We start from the raw sequence: 16,522 nt of genomic DNA, 5'->3' as shown, positions 1-16,522 counted from the left end.
AGAAAGTGCTGTGAATATGTAAGTCAATAGTTTTAAAAATAAATTACGCTCATTATAAGAAAATCTGATACAGGTTAAAAATGTATTACACAGCTTATCCACAAAGGTTAATTTACACTTTTGGTGTAAGTTTACTATGTGTTTGCGAGTCACAAACTATGAGTGTAGTTTTACATATAGTAGTATTCGACTGCACTGACTTTACTGTCTTTTAATGTGCATAGTAGTAGGACTTGGCCCTTTTGGCAGGTTCCCCCCTAAACTTTTTGATTTTAAATGTGACTTAGTGTTGGTTGTTTTTGGCTTCTGCGCACTTTAACCTTGTGTCCCAGTGTAAAGTGTGTGCGCAGTCTGAGTGCATGTGGTGAGATTGGCCTACTCTCCCATAGGAATGCATGGGGAATGTGTGTGTCCATGGTAGTTCCTGATGTGTGGGGAGTGCAGGGGCGAGTTTGGTATGAGCAAACTCGTGAGATTAAATGCTGCGTGACTGTGTGCGCAGATTTAATGTGTCTAGTGTGGTAGTGCCACTTCTAGAAATGGGCATGCGTAGTAAATGTGAATTGACTGTCTGTCTTGTGATTGGCTGGAGCTGGCTGGTGTGCCTGGCCCCAGGAGTCAGGATGGGTCTGCCCCAGTGGTGAATGGAGAGATCTGCATGTTGATGGGAGGGAGGAGTGCACCTGGGACTTGAATAAGGCTGGGCCTTCCCTACACAATGCTGGCTCCGCCCCCTGTGGTGCGACTGATGTCCCTAGCCTGTCCTGTGAATGGGGAGAGGGGCTGAGCACAACAAAGTGCTCCAAAACCAGTTGCATCTGGCTTTCCCTTAACCCTGTGCTACCAGACAAAGGATATGTGTGCATAAGAAGGGGCTGTGACCCCATATATGTGTTCACTCTGGATCCTTTCTTGAGGGGAGCCTGCTGCTGCTTGGCGCCAGGAGGTACTGCCACTAGGGACTGCCTCCCTGCCTGGAGGGCCCTGTGAGCTGGTCCCTGGGAACAGCCTTTGCCCCCCTGCCTTCCTTCCTAAAAGACTTTCCTGGGACTTCTTGATTATGGCACCTGGGAGCACTTTTATTTTTGATTTATAGCGCTAGGGTGTCCCCAGGACCAAGGACATTTGCTTTATCATTCCTTTGTTGCCTCTACCCAGTGCTGGCCCTGGAAGACTCTGGGGCTCTGCGCAGGGGAAGCATTTTCTAAACCAGAGGGAATCTGCCATCGCTTCCCTCTTCCTGCTCAGCTTGCAGGTGAGAGACGGGTGAATAGCTGCTCACATTCCCTGATTCCCGGCAGAGGAGAGCATGTAGCCGGTGCCCACCCCGCCAGGGACCTTGTTGCTGAGCGTTTCGAACCCCTAGCAGGTGCCCACCCCACCAGGGACTGCATGGTCAAACGGGAGCCTACCCAATATGGTGTGGCTCACCTGCCACTTTATTAGCTAAATTTCGGGTGCCTACCACGCCTTGATTATTGGAGTGACGAGCGGGTGCCCACCCTGCATTGCCACCGGAGGAGAAAGTTGCCGGGCCGCTTCCCGAGCCAACCTGGAAGCCAGGCAGCCTTGCCAGTTGTGGGCGAAGCTACGCGGCCAGCTGGTCAATTGCAGTGCGGCGGGCAAAGAAGCCTTATTGCAGGAGGGGCTCCCGTGTCCCCGAGGAGAGCCCCACACGCTGCTGAAGTCTGCTCAAGGAGTATCCCCGAAGCAGAGTCAGAGCCTGTGAAAGACCGGCGGGAGCCTACCCCGTCGTGAGGAGTCTGTCCAAGGGTAGACCAGGCCGCTGACAGTCCCGGTGAGTGGGGTGGCTTGTGAAGTTAAGGCAGAGGGGGCCCGAGGCGCATTGCCAATGCCTGCCCCCGCCACGGCTGAAGAGGAAGAGCCCGGTGGTTAGGGCTCCTTGGTTACTGGACCTTAGAGGGGGTTGCCCCTGTTGGTGGTACGAGCGGCCCCACTTGGCAGCAGGTCGCTCCAACGGTGACGGCAGTCTTTCTTAAAGAGCCCATAGGGGGCTCTATCCTGGCCATAATTGTCGCCACGGGCCAAGAGGGGCCCATGCTTTATTATTAGGGGGCATCGTGGTGGCCCACCCCTGCCGCATTACTTAATTGCCGAGCCCCGTGGCTCCAACGTGGGGAGCATTTGTTGTATTTGTAGCCCACGAGGCTCCCAGGGGCATTGGTGTGTTCAGAGCCCACAAAAGGCTCCAACGTATTGCGCATTTTGAGAATTAGAGCCTGCGAGGCTCCCACGTTGTTTTGGGGGCACTGTTGTTTCTTTGGGAGCCCCATGAGGAGAGCCAGGAGGCACGCTGGTGCCAGGCTCAGCTTTCCCAGCTGCCCAGCACTTAGTGGGCAGCTGCTACGTTTCGGCCCTAAAGTCTTGCGCACTCTTCTTTGGCTGCGTGCGCAGCCTGCCCTGCCACTGTTGGACAAAGGGCGTTTGAGCCCCATTGAAGGCAAGTTGGACTGGGGTTAGTATCATATGTGATTTTGGCGCAAGGTGATTGCCTAATGTAATGTATGCGCAATGTGTTATGCCTTTAGGCTTGTCCTATACCTCTAAACTGTGTTTTCATGCTTTGGAGGTTGTTTTGCCTAGTATAGTTTATGCTAGCGAGCTTATGTGTACCTGTGTGATCCATGCCTATGGTGATTAGTATTGCGTAGGGTGTTCTTACCCTTTACTAGTGGTTACTGGTTGTGTTCTACAAGTGTTATTTTGTGCAACAGGTATTCTAAGTGCTATTTCTACTAAGTGTTATTTTTACTAAGTGCTGATTCTGACAGTGGCCCACGTGGCCCTGTCCTGTGTAAATAATCCCCAGTAAATACTGCCCAGTGCCAGTTGGCACAGTCTATCTGTGTGATTATGATCTAATGTGCTTATGGTAATGCAAAGGCTATTTTGTATATATAACCTTGTGTGAAGTTCCTTTTTGTGGTGTGTCTAGTGTGTTGCTGCTGTGTGTGTGTTTAGATAACGCTTTACACATTGCCTCCGGGATAAGCCTTACTGCTCGTGTCACGTTGCCAAGGGGGTAAGCAGGAGTTATCTTGGAGTGTAACTCCCTTGCCCTAACTAGAGTGGTGGTTTCTGCCAGGATTTGGCGCAAGCCTTAGCCAACCAGAAATCCCATTTCTAACAATAGTTATCCACAATCGTAAAGCTACTACAGGTCAAACTACACTCATAGTTTGCAAATAGCAAAAATAAAATTGTAAGTTTACCTTTGTGAATAAGGCCCAATATAAGATAGATTGCACAAAGTAAACGTTAGGCTCCCATAAAATGCCCTAAAAGATGCAGGGTCAGAATAAGCAACACTTTGAGCCGGTGCAAAGTCACCAATAGTGACCCAAACTAGCACAAAGTGGTATTTTCAGATTTACTTTACATTGAAAAGCTTTTTGCACTAAACATTTAACAGAAGTGATGCATACCCATGCTTTTAGTAACTTTGCTTCAAAGGGATGTCCCATGGGTTGTACATAGGCATTTTCATGCTGACATGCATAGTTTTTGACTCCAAGCCTCTATTAATAATGTCTGACAGGATTTTGAGTCAAGAAATAACACCTGCATGAGACAGGTTCAAATTAGTCAAAAACCTTTCCTTTCAAACTTTACAAGCTTTGTATGTGTGTTGCAATGTAAAATAAACATACAAAGTGGTAAATGTTTAAAGCATGGCTGGGCATAGAATTCTGTACGAGAAAGCAATCTAAAAGTGGAAGAAAGCAGCAGGTAAATATTTTACTAGATGTGGTGCTGTTCTGCTCTTCACTTCTCATGCAATGTAGCACAGCAACACTGTGCACTGTAGCACTGTGTTGCATGACATATTAATACATCTGCCTCCCAGTGTTTAAGAGCTTCAAATGTTATTTTTGCAATAATATCCAATCAGAATGTACCAAGTACAAACCTGCTATTATAGATTTTCAGTAAAAGGATGCATTCTGGAACTGGTAACAGCCTTTAAATATCTTTCAAAAAGAATAACCTTGTCACCATGAAACTTCAAATTATTCTATTGGGAGAGCTCGGGCCCATTTAAACATCCCTCTTCAACCAGATGGTCTTTTTACCTGCTTGAGAGGTGAGAGGGAGGTAACAATTGCAATATAATTTTCAGCACAATGTAACCAATTTAGTCACACAATAATTCACTTGACAACTAAATCTGAGATTGGTAAGGTTTCTTTATAAATTCAAAAAGTAGATTGATATTACCAATCTCACCATCACAGTATAAAAATACAGAACAAGCAGAATGAATCAAAATCTCCTGAAGAGATTGACCCTAAATAACAAGAATCATACAACTAATTCAGTTATGATGATACAAGTAATCAGGAAAAAGAATTGAACATTAAATTGCATGAAACAAGCACACACACACTATCTCTCCCTTCACTGCCTTGAAAGGGACAGAACTAAACTAACAACATTGCGTAAGTATGAATATCAGAAAGGTGTCAGCTGGCAGTCTCTTCAGTAGAAGAAACTCCAACCAATGCTCAAGTAGCATGGGGGCCAAACAAAGCAGAAGCAGAGTTCTGTACCTTATGAAGTCCTAAGATGTCTCCCTGCATCTCACTATGTTGCAGCATAAGACATAAGGGTATTCAAGGTATGTCATGTGCTCATCTCCAGTAACTTTCCACAATTCCAACATAAATTGATTACAGGAACCACCTTTCCAACATCGATAAGTTGCTACTTCATTCGTCCTTGGCCATTCTTCTCCTCCATGGGAACTTGCCTCCTTGCTCTTTTCTGCATCTCTCTTTGCCAAGATCCATCTTCTCATACCTTGCTATCTAACTGAAACAAAAACCCTTCTTTTCTACCTAATAAGCCTTTGGCCGCACCTTCAATTAGAAAAAAAATACAAGCAAAAACATTCTACATTTGAGGTTCAATATGAATTACATGTTAGACTTTAAGCATGAGTTTGTACTGAAGCAGTTCTCGAGGCCCAAAAATCATGTCAACTTAATAGTGCACAGGGTTACAAACACATACACATTTCTACACACATAGCAAATTCAGTTTCTTCATGCATGAAGAAATTGCAAAATATTACGAAATTAGGTTATTACAAATGCACCAATATGAATATAATTTCTTATATATATACATATAAATGCTTAAACAATAGTCTACACATATTCCTAATTTTATTACCTTCATGAGACACATCTAAACTTTCATTTCTTCTTGAATATTAATACGTAAATGTTGCAAAGACCTTTATCAGTCACATTTCTATGCACACAATTTATAAATCCCATTAGTTTTACCTAGAGTACTTTAAATATGAAATACCCCATCTTTTCTTTGTAACATTAATTACAGAGTGTATATTTGCGTGCTGACTACAAATAATATATAATGCATTTCTACAGTATCTTAAAATGGGATCAAAATTACGCTGCTCCAATCCCCCCTCTGATGGCATGTCAAGCCATCACATAATCTCCTAATCTTATTGTTTGATTTTATCTGAAGAATTAATCTAAACCTTTGTTGTGGCAATTGCCCTTCACCTTAATTCCTCCAAACATTTTATTCATTATAATAATCATCACTCTGCTTCTTCTCCAAATCTCTATCTTCTCTTTTCTGGGATATTTCTGTCTTTGCCTTATATCTCCTGAGCACTTTCACTGTCAACATCACACCAATGAACAAAGAGCAATGATCCACAAAGGCTTCAATATTAAACCAAATATACTACTTCTAAAGTTCGCAAACCATTTGCCTATGGCACCAAATTCCTTTCCAACTAAATCCCAAACACCTGTAGTTGCCAGCCCACCCAATTCCCTTTGTATATTAGTAATAATATTTATATCCTTTTGTAAATCCTTCCTTTTATATGGGATATAAATGCAACATTGTTGAACCTTCAACACCTGGCATACTCCACCTTCTTTTGCAAGCAAATTATCTACAGCAAGCTGATTCTACAAGACCAAAGCCCTAAGAGAAACCATTTAAGTATTTACAAGCAATAGAGCTCCATCAGTATTAGTGGATAACCTATCAACTACAGTAGATCACTTTCTAATCTTAATATCATTTAGTATCACAGCTACATTTGGTAATATTGTGTCAAAAATATCTCCCATAATTTCTCCAGCACTAGAACATCGTTTAGAACTAGATTTTTCCCCCCAAACTGGATGAGCAAAGTATTCTATTCCGCTATATTGGGAAATGATGTTTATGTGAAATTGACTTGCCCATGTTCCAGTCAGCAACACAAAAATATATTTTTGCTGGGCAGTTAACATAGCCTGTTTGATTTGGATGCATTCTATAAGATTCCACTCCCCTCTCCTTCTTAGTTGCCTTATATATACAGTCTCTTCTTTTTTAAGATGACCAGTGCAGCCCGTAACAATACGTACGGGCTGTGTCTGAATGACACATGCATCTTGACTCTGCACCAGGGTTAGTTCATAAACGCCTGCTTTCGGAGACGAAACCCCTCCATTTTAGATTGGGAAGCACACTCCGTTCATCGCATCATGGCACCAATTGCAATAAGTTCAACTAGTACTTGATGATAAAGATGTTGTCGTAATTTTTTTTAAAGTTTTCTCTTTCTTGTTTCTACTTTTGCAGAAGCGTTATTTTTATGTGTATTTTTGTATATTTGTCACTTTATGTTAGTAGGTTTTATATATATATTGTATGCTGTCACATTTCAGCCCTGAAGAAGTCCACTATTGTTGGACGAAATGCGTTGGCTGGCTTTTTAAGTGTATTTAAGAAGAATCAATAAATAAATATTACTTATGGATTTATATAACTTTATTTGGATAAATGTTTGTTCTTAGAAAAAGTACTCATTTATATTCACTGAATTAATTTTGAATGTTGGTGCACCTATGACTGTATTGTTTAAAAACAATTCTACATGATAGATCTGTGGAAACACTACTCCTAAATAGCATGTACCATGCCACTTATTAAGGTAATTGGAAATAAGTGTTCTTCCCACAAATAAAATGAACTCCAGGAATCACAGGGTTGCCACCATCCAAAACCAACTTCCAAGATCCTCAGTCCTCAAAGGTATGATCATATTCGCTCTTTCCATGAAAGACAGTATCATATTCATTCTTATCATTCTGTATGTGCAGCTTCCCTTGGTGTTGCCAATCTAATATTAATGCTCCAGTGTACCCTGCTGTCTGGTGATCCTTTACTTCTGGTAACCAACTGGGAAGATGTGTTTCTTTAGTTGTATTAGTATAAACTTCTCTATACCTATCTTTTACCTGATTTAACATTTTCTGTTCAATGTCAGTGCGAATACAGGTCAAATTTTGTCTGTGTGCATAAACAGTGTCTAATGTTTTAACCAGGGCAGAATATCTATTGCCCGTTACAGTAATCTGAGCATATGATGACTATTCAAGTGTTTGAATAAAGGAACTTCTGAAAGAACTAAATAATAATTAGAATTGTAGTTAGGGGTGAGGGGAGAGCTCCGCTCCGCCAAGTGTGTGTGGAGTTCTGCTTACTCCGCGCTCCGCAATGTAGGCGGAGTAGGCAAATCTCTGCATACTCCGGGCGGAGCAGAGTTGGCCAGCCCCCGCTCCCTCCCGTCCTATTAACAATTACTTTTGCAAGGTTTAAAACATTTTATAAGTAGGTAAAATGGCTTACCTGAGCTGCGACGTCCCGGGGTTCCCTCTTCCTACTGCATCGCGACTTTCTTCCTTAAAACTGCGCATGAGCTAGCGCCCGCGCATGCAGGCCGTTTGAGACTCTCTCTCAACTTCAGGAATGCATTCAAGAAATAACTGTCCTAGAGCACCTAATTGGACACATCCTTGTGTGTCAACCTCTGCAGATATTTGGGCATTACGGAAAACCTGGGTATCCACAGGTGACAGTAGCCCACCATTCCCAGAAACATCTTGAATTCCTCTTCTGTATGAGGCAGATTCATTTGCATAATCGCCAATATTCTTTCTTGTGACACCTTTCTCGCACCTTTCACTATGAGATGTCCTTTGTAAAGGACTTTCAACATACAGTACTGCAACTTGCTTGGAGACTCTTTATGCCCATTCTCAGCAAAATAGTTCAACAAGGCAATGGTATACGTTTTACAATCTTCTCGAGTTTTTGACATTATCACAACAACAAGCAGGATGCCTGGAAAACAAAGAACACAAAATGGCCACAGACCACATGGTCAAACAGCAAGCAAAGAGGTATTGCCACAGCAAAGAACACATAAAGGCCAATGGCAAAACCACATTGGTTGGCTGCACAAAATGGCCACCAGCCACATGGTGATAACAACAAGCAGGAGGCCTGGAAAACAAAGAACACATGCAGGCCTATGGACACTGACTATACAAAATGGCTCCTGGCCACATGGCATGGGGAACAAAGACAAATGACTGCCTATGGCAAACACAGTCACACACTGGCCAGACAAAGGAGGCATGGTAACACAGAGATCACAGCATTAATTCAGCAATGTCAAAAACGAAAATTAACAGGGCTGAAAATATTTACAACAATACACATCCTCCAAAACCGTTACCCCATCTATACACTGTTTGTAGGAAAAAAAAGTGAAATACAACAAAGAAAACACATTTTGTATTTTAATCCAATGTCATCTGTGGCCTAAATTATGTTTCAACTCAACAGACATCATAGAAACAGTTGTGAAATCTCAAATACAAAGTGCTTAAATTCAATGGTATATATGCAGCAGACAAGGAGAGTGATTCTTCCAGCTCCAAATCCCAATGAAAAGTGACCAGGGGAGGGACAAAGCACTGGGAGAAGCCTGCTGGAAATGAACCGGAAGTTGGAGTATCTGGGGAACTTCCTTCCTGTTTGAAAAAAAAGTAAAAAAGGCTTCTTACACAAGAAAACCCTCCAAAAACAAGTTTGAGAAGAAAATCCTCTCAGCTGCATCTCCAGCCGAAATGCACTTGATTGGGGCCATTGTGGCTGGTAGCTGTGCGAGTAAACACGATCTCTCGTGGGAGCTCGCTAGCAGTGGGAGAAGTCTTACACATGCTTGCAAGTGGCCTGAGAATCCAGGCGTTCATTGACGAATGTCAAAACAAGACTCAAGGGCGCCAATGGGAAGAAAACTCTGCTTCGTGCCCCAAAGGTGGAATTTAGACACTCCACTTTCCTCCTCAGAGTTTGAAGTGCCCGAATTCGGCCAACTCCATGAGCAGTGCGGAGTTATCTGCCCGGCCTAGTCAGAAGCAGAGACCTGGACCTCATGAAGTTCTAAGATGTCTCTCTGACCCTCACTATGTTACATCATATGACATTTGTGTGCTCAAGGTAAGTCACATGTTCATCTCTAGTAACTTTCCACGATTCCAACACAAATTGGTTACTGGCAGCACCTTTACCACAACTACAAGCTGCTACTTCATTCGTCATTGGCCATTCGCTCCTCCTCCATGGGAACTCGCCTCCCTGCTCGTTACTGCATTTCTCCTTGCCATCTAACTTAAACAAAAACCCTTTTTCTGACTAATAAGGTTTTGTTTGCATCAGCAATAGATAAAAAAACAAAATGAAAGCAAACATATTCTTCATTGAAGGTTAAATACAAATTACATGTTAGACTTTAAATGTGAGCTTGTACTGAAACAGTTCTCGAGGCCCAAAAATCTTGTCACCTTAATAGAGCATAGGGTTACAAATACGTGCACATTTCTACACACAGCAAATTTATTCCTTAACGCATGAATAATTCATAAAAGATTACGAAAAATATGCTATTTCAAATACACAAATATGAATATAATTTTTTGTTAAACATATAAATTATTAAACATTAGTCTACACAAATGCCTTATTTTATTAACTTCACAATGAGACATGTCTAAACTTTCATTTCTTCTAGAAAATTAAAATGTAAATGTTCCAAGACCTTTATTAGTCACATTTCTATGCACTCAATTTATCAGTCCCATTAGTTTTAAGTGGAATACTTTAAATATAACAACCCATCTTTTCTTAGTAACATTAATCACACATAATACATTTGAGTGCTGACTATACATGATTATAATGCATTCCTACAGTATCTTAAGATGGGATCAAAATGACACTGCTACACCATCAATTAAAACATACACTGGCTCTCAAGCAGTTTTTAGATTTACATATTTTTACTTTTCTTTCAGGTAGTAGGCACCTTCAGGAGAAGGCGTGTTTCTTTTCTCCCTTCACAGTGCATGGGACCCGCTCCTTCCCTTCAGTCAGAATCAACTCAAGCTTGTCATCAACGGCACAGGAACAGTTATTTTTTAACAAAAAGTATGGGACATCCTTCCCAACAGATCCACTTCAACTTCTGACTAGAGCATGCTGTCACTAAGCAGACATGTGTTGTATGCATGTCTGTCATCTTTATATAAGTTGCTAAATTGCTGACAGATTCATATGTTTTCTGCAGATCATTACTGTTTCCCTTCATTGTACCGCAGACATAAGCGTGCAAACAGACTGAACACAAAATTGTTTAGTGCCTGCCTACAGGGGGTTACCAGAAGAATGAAGTATTTACCCCCTAGGCCTTTTTACAGTTACACAAATGACAAGAGTGCATGTGGCTTTTTTGTCTGCTTTAAAAATACCTGGCAGTTGCACATAGAGCTAATCAAGTGCAACTCATTGCTCACCATATTGAATAGTAGGCATGCATGCTTTTGTTTTTGTAGCCAAGAAAATTAGTAATAAACAACAGATGTATTCCGAATCTCAATAATTCAATTCAACAAATGCCGTTTTTATCTAGTATTAATCAAGTTACCACAATGCATTATTGTCAGAGCTGGCCTTAATGGTATGGTTTTCCACCTAACCTTTTGCCTTCTGACCTTTTGTTTTGCTGAGTTTGTATGTGCTGGCCTAAGGACTCTGCATTATAGCATTCTATAACGCGGTTCCAGACAAGAGGCTGGCCACGGATACACGGAGCTACGGATTCATTTCCTTCCAGCTCGACTAAGCTAACAGGCATTTGATGCAAGTTTTGCGTGCAAATTAAATGGGCAACAGAATTACCAGCTAGTTGAACGCATTGGAATAACTTTGGATACTGACACACTCGGAGTGCGGACCAATTGTCGCACTTTTGTATTGTAAAGGCACCACGGAAGGGTGCCCTACGAACTTTTAACTTGACGTGCACTCTGAGAGATATTCCCCCATTTTCACCGTCCTGATGAAGACCCGTTGTTGAGGACTTGAACCACCCACTACATGGTTGGGTCGAAATGTCGACGACACTCCCCTTTGGGAGCCTGTACCTACTGACCCCCGCCCCTTGTCCACCCCCATTCCTTTGTCTGGCGATCCCATTGCCAGTGGTTCAGGTTAAGGACCAAGGAATTGTAAATAGCATTCTGCAAAGTAAAAAAGAATTATTTTTTACAAGCACTACGTAGGACAGGCTCAATGTTCTTCTTTGTATAAATGACTCACACTGTTCTTTTCTGATCTTTCTTGATCATTCACTTGAGCACACACTTTATCTTTCTCTGTGCACGGTCTCCCCTCTTTTTAAGAAAATGTTTTTTACGTCATGATTTATGTAAATATTTGTATATAATTGCATTGATAGTCTATACGTTGACATATGTTACATTAAACTAACTATCCTGATTCGATTCCTCTTTTTGGTTTTATTAATCCATGGGCATCTGTTGTAAATGATTTTTGAGGCTGTGGGCTAGTATTGTTCTATACTACTAAGACGACCGATTCAGTCGCAACGTGGAATTAGTCAACTGGATTAAGTACTATGATTTTTTCTTAATGATAAATTTATGTCGAGGACCAATTGTTGTCCATACAAAGGACTGCATACCCATTGCAGTTAGTCTAGATCCAGGACAGGGAAGGCAGGGCACCTATGAAATTCAAAGGCATACCTCTGGAAGCTTCTCTCCAATTCAAAGGCACAATTGGGTATAAATATTGGATCTCAGACGCTAACTCTTTAGAACACTACTAGTCTGGTTCATTACAATTGTGACCAATAGCACCAACTTGTGAAAGGGCTAGGCTCTGACAAGATCACCATTTTGTGAAAGTGTGCTGAATGCTCACAATCAAATCGTAATGCATGTGAAACGTGCCAAATACTTGACATTTTTCATGTATTTTGTTAAGATTTTATTGACTATATAAAACATGTGATCCATAACAGCATGCAATAGTTGCACATGTTCTAAATATCAGTTGCAATTCTATATATTGATATAATAAACATGACGAATAAACATGAGGAAAAGAAGGAGTCTACTTCATGATTCACACTCAACATCAAATATACAAATTACTTAGAAGTATTTTAATATGTTTTTCTTACATTTCTTCCCATTTGCTCCCTTGTGGTGTAGTTGAGAAGGGTCTGGTTAAGGGCAGTCAGTGATCCTTTTTAGTTGACAAAGAATGACTACTAACATTTGCAATCACACAGTTCCCAACGGAGCATGGATGTAGGATGTCAGTAGTGTGTTAAGATTTCGTGAGATCAGGAGTTTATCTAGAACTGAATCAGGTCTTTTGTTTAGTGCGGGTGTGTGTAGGATAGGATTGTGTAGTCTGGCAATGCTATCCAGAATGAATGCCAGTGATCTAGTCTATTTGGAACCATTCCTCACATCATATTTTGTGAATTTGATGAAATGCCCTAAGGGGCTAAAGGAATGGTCAGATCTGGGTCTTTTACTAACTGGGTTATGTGATGCAAGTTATATTTCACTGGTAAAGCTTAGCAAGCAAGAAACCAGTCTGTGGTTGCTTGTGTTTTCTTTTGGTGGAGGCCTCACCTGGTTGGAATGGGCTATTTGCATGAGAAGCAGAGTAGGAATTGATTGCGTTAGGGCATGCCTCTGTTTAGAGTGACACATTGGATGAAAAACAATGGACTGGAAGGGAACCCAGAGCTATTGCCAGTAGTTTACTGTTTGCAACCGTTACTCCCATTACCTTTTGTGTATCTGACTTGTAAGTGCCATACATCACATTACTCCAGAGCATTGTATTTGATTGCTCTAATGGATTTTCAAATGTATTATTTTTTTATTTGCCTTTTCAAGTAACTATTATACAATGAAATTGAACTGAACTGAACACATTTTTGAAAATGACAGATCTCACTAATACATATGATTGTCAAAGATGGAAAGTACCTTCATTATACAAACAAATGAGTACATTAAGGAAAACAGGTATAAAGAGAAGAACAGAGAGGTTAAGAAATAGAATGGTATTAGGACATAAGGAATTTAGAAGACCTTCTAGTGGACTGCTCCTTTCACTGTTCAGCTCTGCCTGGTAGCTGCTGCTTTCCCCTGTTGTTGTTGCTGACCCTCTGGTCACGAGTTCAAGGCCAACCTCCACCCGCAGGCTACCACCTGACCTCATCCCTGTTGGTCTAGTGGTGGAGTGTCACTGCTTTGCTGCTGGACTCCCCATCTCTCTCTCTTTTTCTTCCCTTTTTGCCATTCTTCTGCTGCTGAATCAATGAATGTGTGTGAAAATCGCACTCTGTAATCGCTATTTGGTGCAATAGTATGATATGTGTGCAATGTCAGATTGATGTCTGCTAACATACGTGAAAATATCTGAAAGTGGCCTAGCCCCCATGAGCAGCTAGGACTCTGACATGCACCAACTTAAAGCGGTATTCCATTATTTGCTTTAATCAATGATAAACAATTTCATTTTAACAAATTAGCATTTTCATTCCATACAGTTCGTTAACACTGTCAGTTCGGAATTACAAATAATGTACACAAAATTTCAACAATACACTTCAAATCATAACCCAATGCATTTCAGAACTGTACGTTCCTTTGTCGGGTGTTCTGTTGAAACGCAAAAATAATGGAAACATATTACTATTGATGCCTATCCTATATTTGTTGTAGCTTTAGCACAATGTTGTGTCGATCAACACTTATAGTAAACGGGAGATAACAGAGTCTTACCGATTTGTGAGGTATTGAAAACACTAAAATATGCAAAATGCCACTGCTGATTGCTGGAATTTACATGTAAAAGACACGAAGAATTGCTTTTGTGGGTTGCATAGATACATGATTAACTCTCGGTATTCTATCAAAGTGTATCCAGCTTGCCTCTGTCGACAGCAGATTGGGTGGGGGCAATGACAACCTAAGAATAAAAATGAAACTTGTTCAGGCTTACATAATGAAGCCTTTAAAGATATTCAGTGTTGGAGGAAATTGAAACTTTTCTGAATCAATGTATGACTGACCTGCTTGTAACTAGAGAAAAACGTGGAATTTGAACGCTTGGAACTTTGTCCAAACGATGGCTGCAGATAAAGAATATGTACAAAATAGTTACAATCTATCGCTTAACGCAAAAACCTCCGAAAAAACAAACTATGGCGTTCAAACTTACCCGCAAGTGTGGGATGTTTAGTCGAGCTGCACAATGTTAACTGGTCTAACTCCCGAGCAGAGAAACTGCGGATAAAATGAGAATGTATTCACTAGTACGTATCAAATTGTCTTGACAATGATACTTTTAGTTCGTCAAACCGGTTTGTCTTACCCGCTCGTTTTTGAAAATCCATCAAACAGGATTCCTCATGCTATGTCGGTACCTTGACGAGAAGTCCTTCTATTATGTTAATGTGTGCTCAAATCACCGAACTAAAAGGAGGACTATTGTCGGCTATATTGGACTGCAAAAATACACCATTTTGTAATGTGCTTGATATTCATAATTCGAATATCTGTTCCCTGTGTAGGAGGTCCAAACGTTAAAGATAAACAATTGCCGAAGATAGTCTAGATGGTGTATTGAGAGTTTGTATCTAGACTATCTTCGGCAATTGTTTATCTTTAACGTTTGGACCTCCTACACAGGGAACAGATATTCGAATTATGAATATCAAGCACATTACAAAATGGCGTATTTTTGCAGTTCAATATAGCCGGCAATAGTCCTCTTTTTTGTTCGGTGATTTGAGCACACATTAACATAATAGACGGACTTCTCGTCAAGGTACCGACATGGCATGAGGAATCCTGTTTGATGGATTTTCAAAAACGAGCGGGTAAGACAAACCGGTTTGACGAACTAAAAGTATCATTGTCAAGACAATTTGATACGTACCAGTGAATACATTCTCGTTTTATCCGCAGTTTGTCTGCTCTGGAGTTACACCAGTTAACATCGTGCGGCTCGACTAAACATCCCGCACTTGCAGGTAAGTTTGAACACCATAGTTTGTTTTTTCGGAGGTTTTTCGCGTTAAGTGATAGATTGTAACTATTTTGTACATATTCTTTATCTGCAGCCATCGTTTGGACAAAGATACAAGCGTTCAAATTCCACGCTTTTCTCCAGTTACACGTAGGGCAGTCATATTGGGAAATTATGTTTATGTGAAATTGACTTGCCCATGTTCCAGTCAGCAAAACAAAAATATACTTTTGCTGGGCAGTTAACATAGCCTGTTTGATTTGGATGCATTCTATAAGATTCCACTCCCCTCTCCTTCTTAGTTGCCTTATATATACAGTCTCTTCTTTTTTAAGATGACCAGTGCAGCCCGTAACAATACGTTCGGGCTGTGTCTGAATGACACATGCATCATGACTCTGCACCAGGGTTAGTTAATAAACACCTGCTTTCGGAGCCTCCATTTTAGATCGGGAAGCACACTCCGTTCATCGCATCATGGCACCAATTGCAATAAGTTCAACTAGTACTTGATGATAAAGATGTTTTCGTAATTCTTTTTAAGGTTTTCTCATTCTTGTTTCTACTTTTGCAGAAGCGTGATTTTTATGTGTATTTTTGTATATTTGTCACTTTATGTTAGTATATATATTGTATGCTGTCACATTTCAGCCCTGAAGAAGTCCACTATTGTTGGTCGAAATGCGTTGGCTGGTTTTTTAAGTGTATTTAAGAAGAATCAATAAATAAATATTACTTATGGATTTATATAACTTTTTTTGGATAAATGTTTGTTCTTAGAAAAAGTACTCATTTATATTCACTGAATTAATTTTGAATGTTGGTGCACCTATGACTGCATTGTTTAAAAACAATTCTACATGATAGATCTGTGGAAACACTACTCCTAAATAGCATGTACCATGCCACTTATTAAGGTAATTGGAAATAAGTGTTCTTCCCACAAATAAAATGAACTCCAGGAATCACAGGGTTGCCACCATCCAAAACAAACTTCCAAGATCCTCAGTCCTCAAAGGTATGATCATATTCGCTCTTTCCATGAAAGACAGTATCATATTCATTCTTATCATTCTGTATGTGCAGCTTCCCTTGGTGTTGCCAATCTAATGTTAATGCTCCAGTGTACCCTGCTGTCTGGTGATCCTTTACTTCTGGTAACCAACTGGGAAGATGTGTTTCTTTAGTTTTATTAGTATAAACTTCTCTATACCTATCTTTTACCTGATTTAACATTTTCTGTTCAATG

Source organism: Lissotriton vulgaris, chromosome 9 (assembly GCF_964263255.1).
Source record: "Lissotriton vulgaris chromosome 9, aLisVul1.2, whole genome shotgun sequence".
Classification (NCBI taxonomy): Eukaryota; Metazoa; Chordata; class Amphibia; order Caudata; family Salamandridae; genus Lissotriton; species Lissotriton vulgaris.
This window is presented reverse-complemented; position numbering follows the sequence as displayed.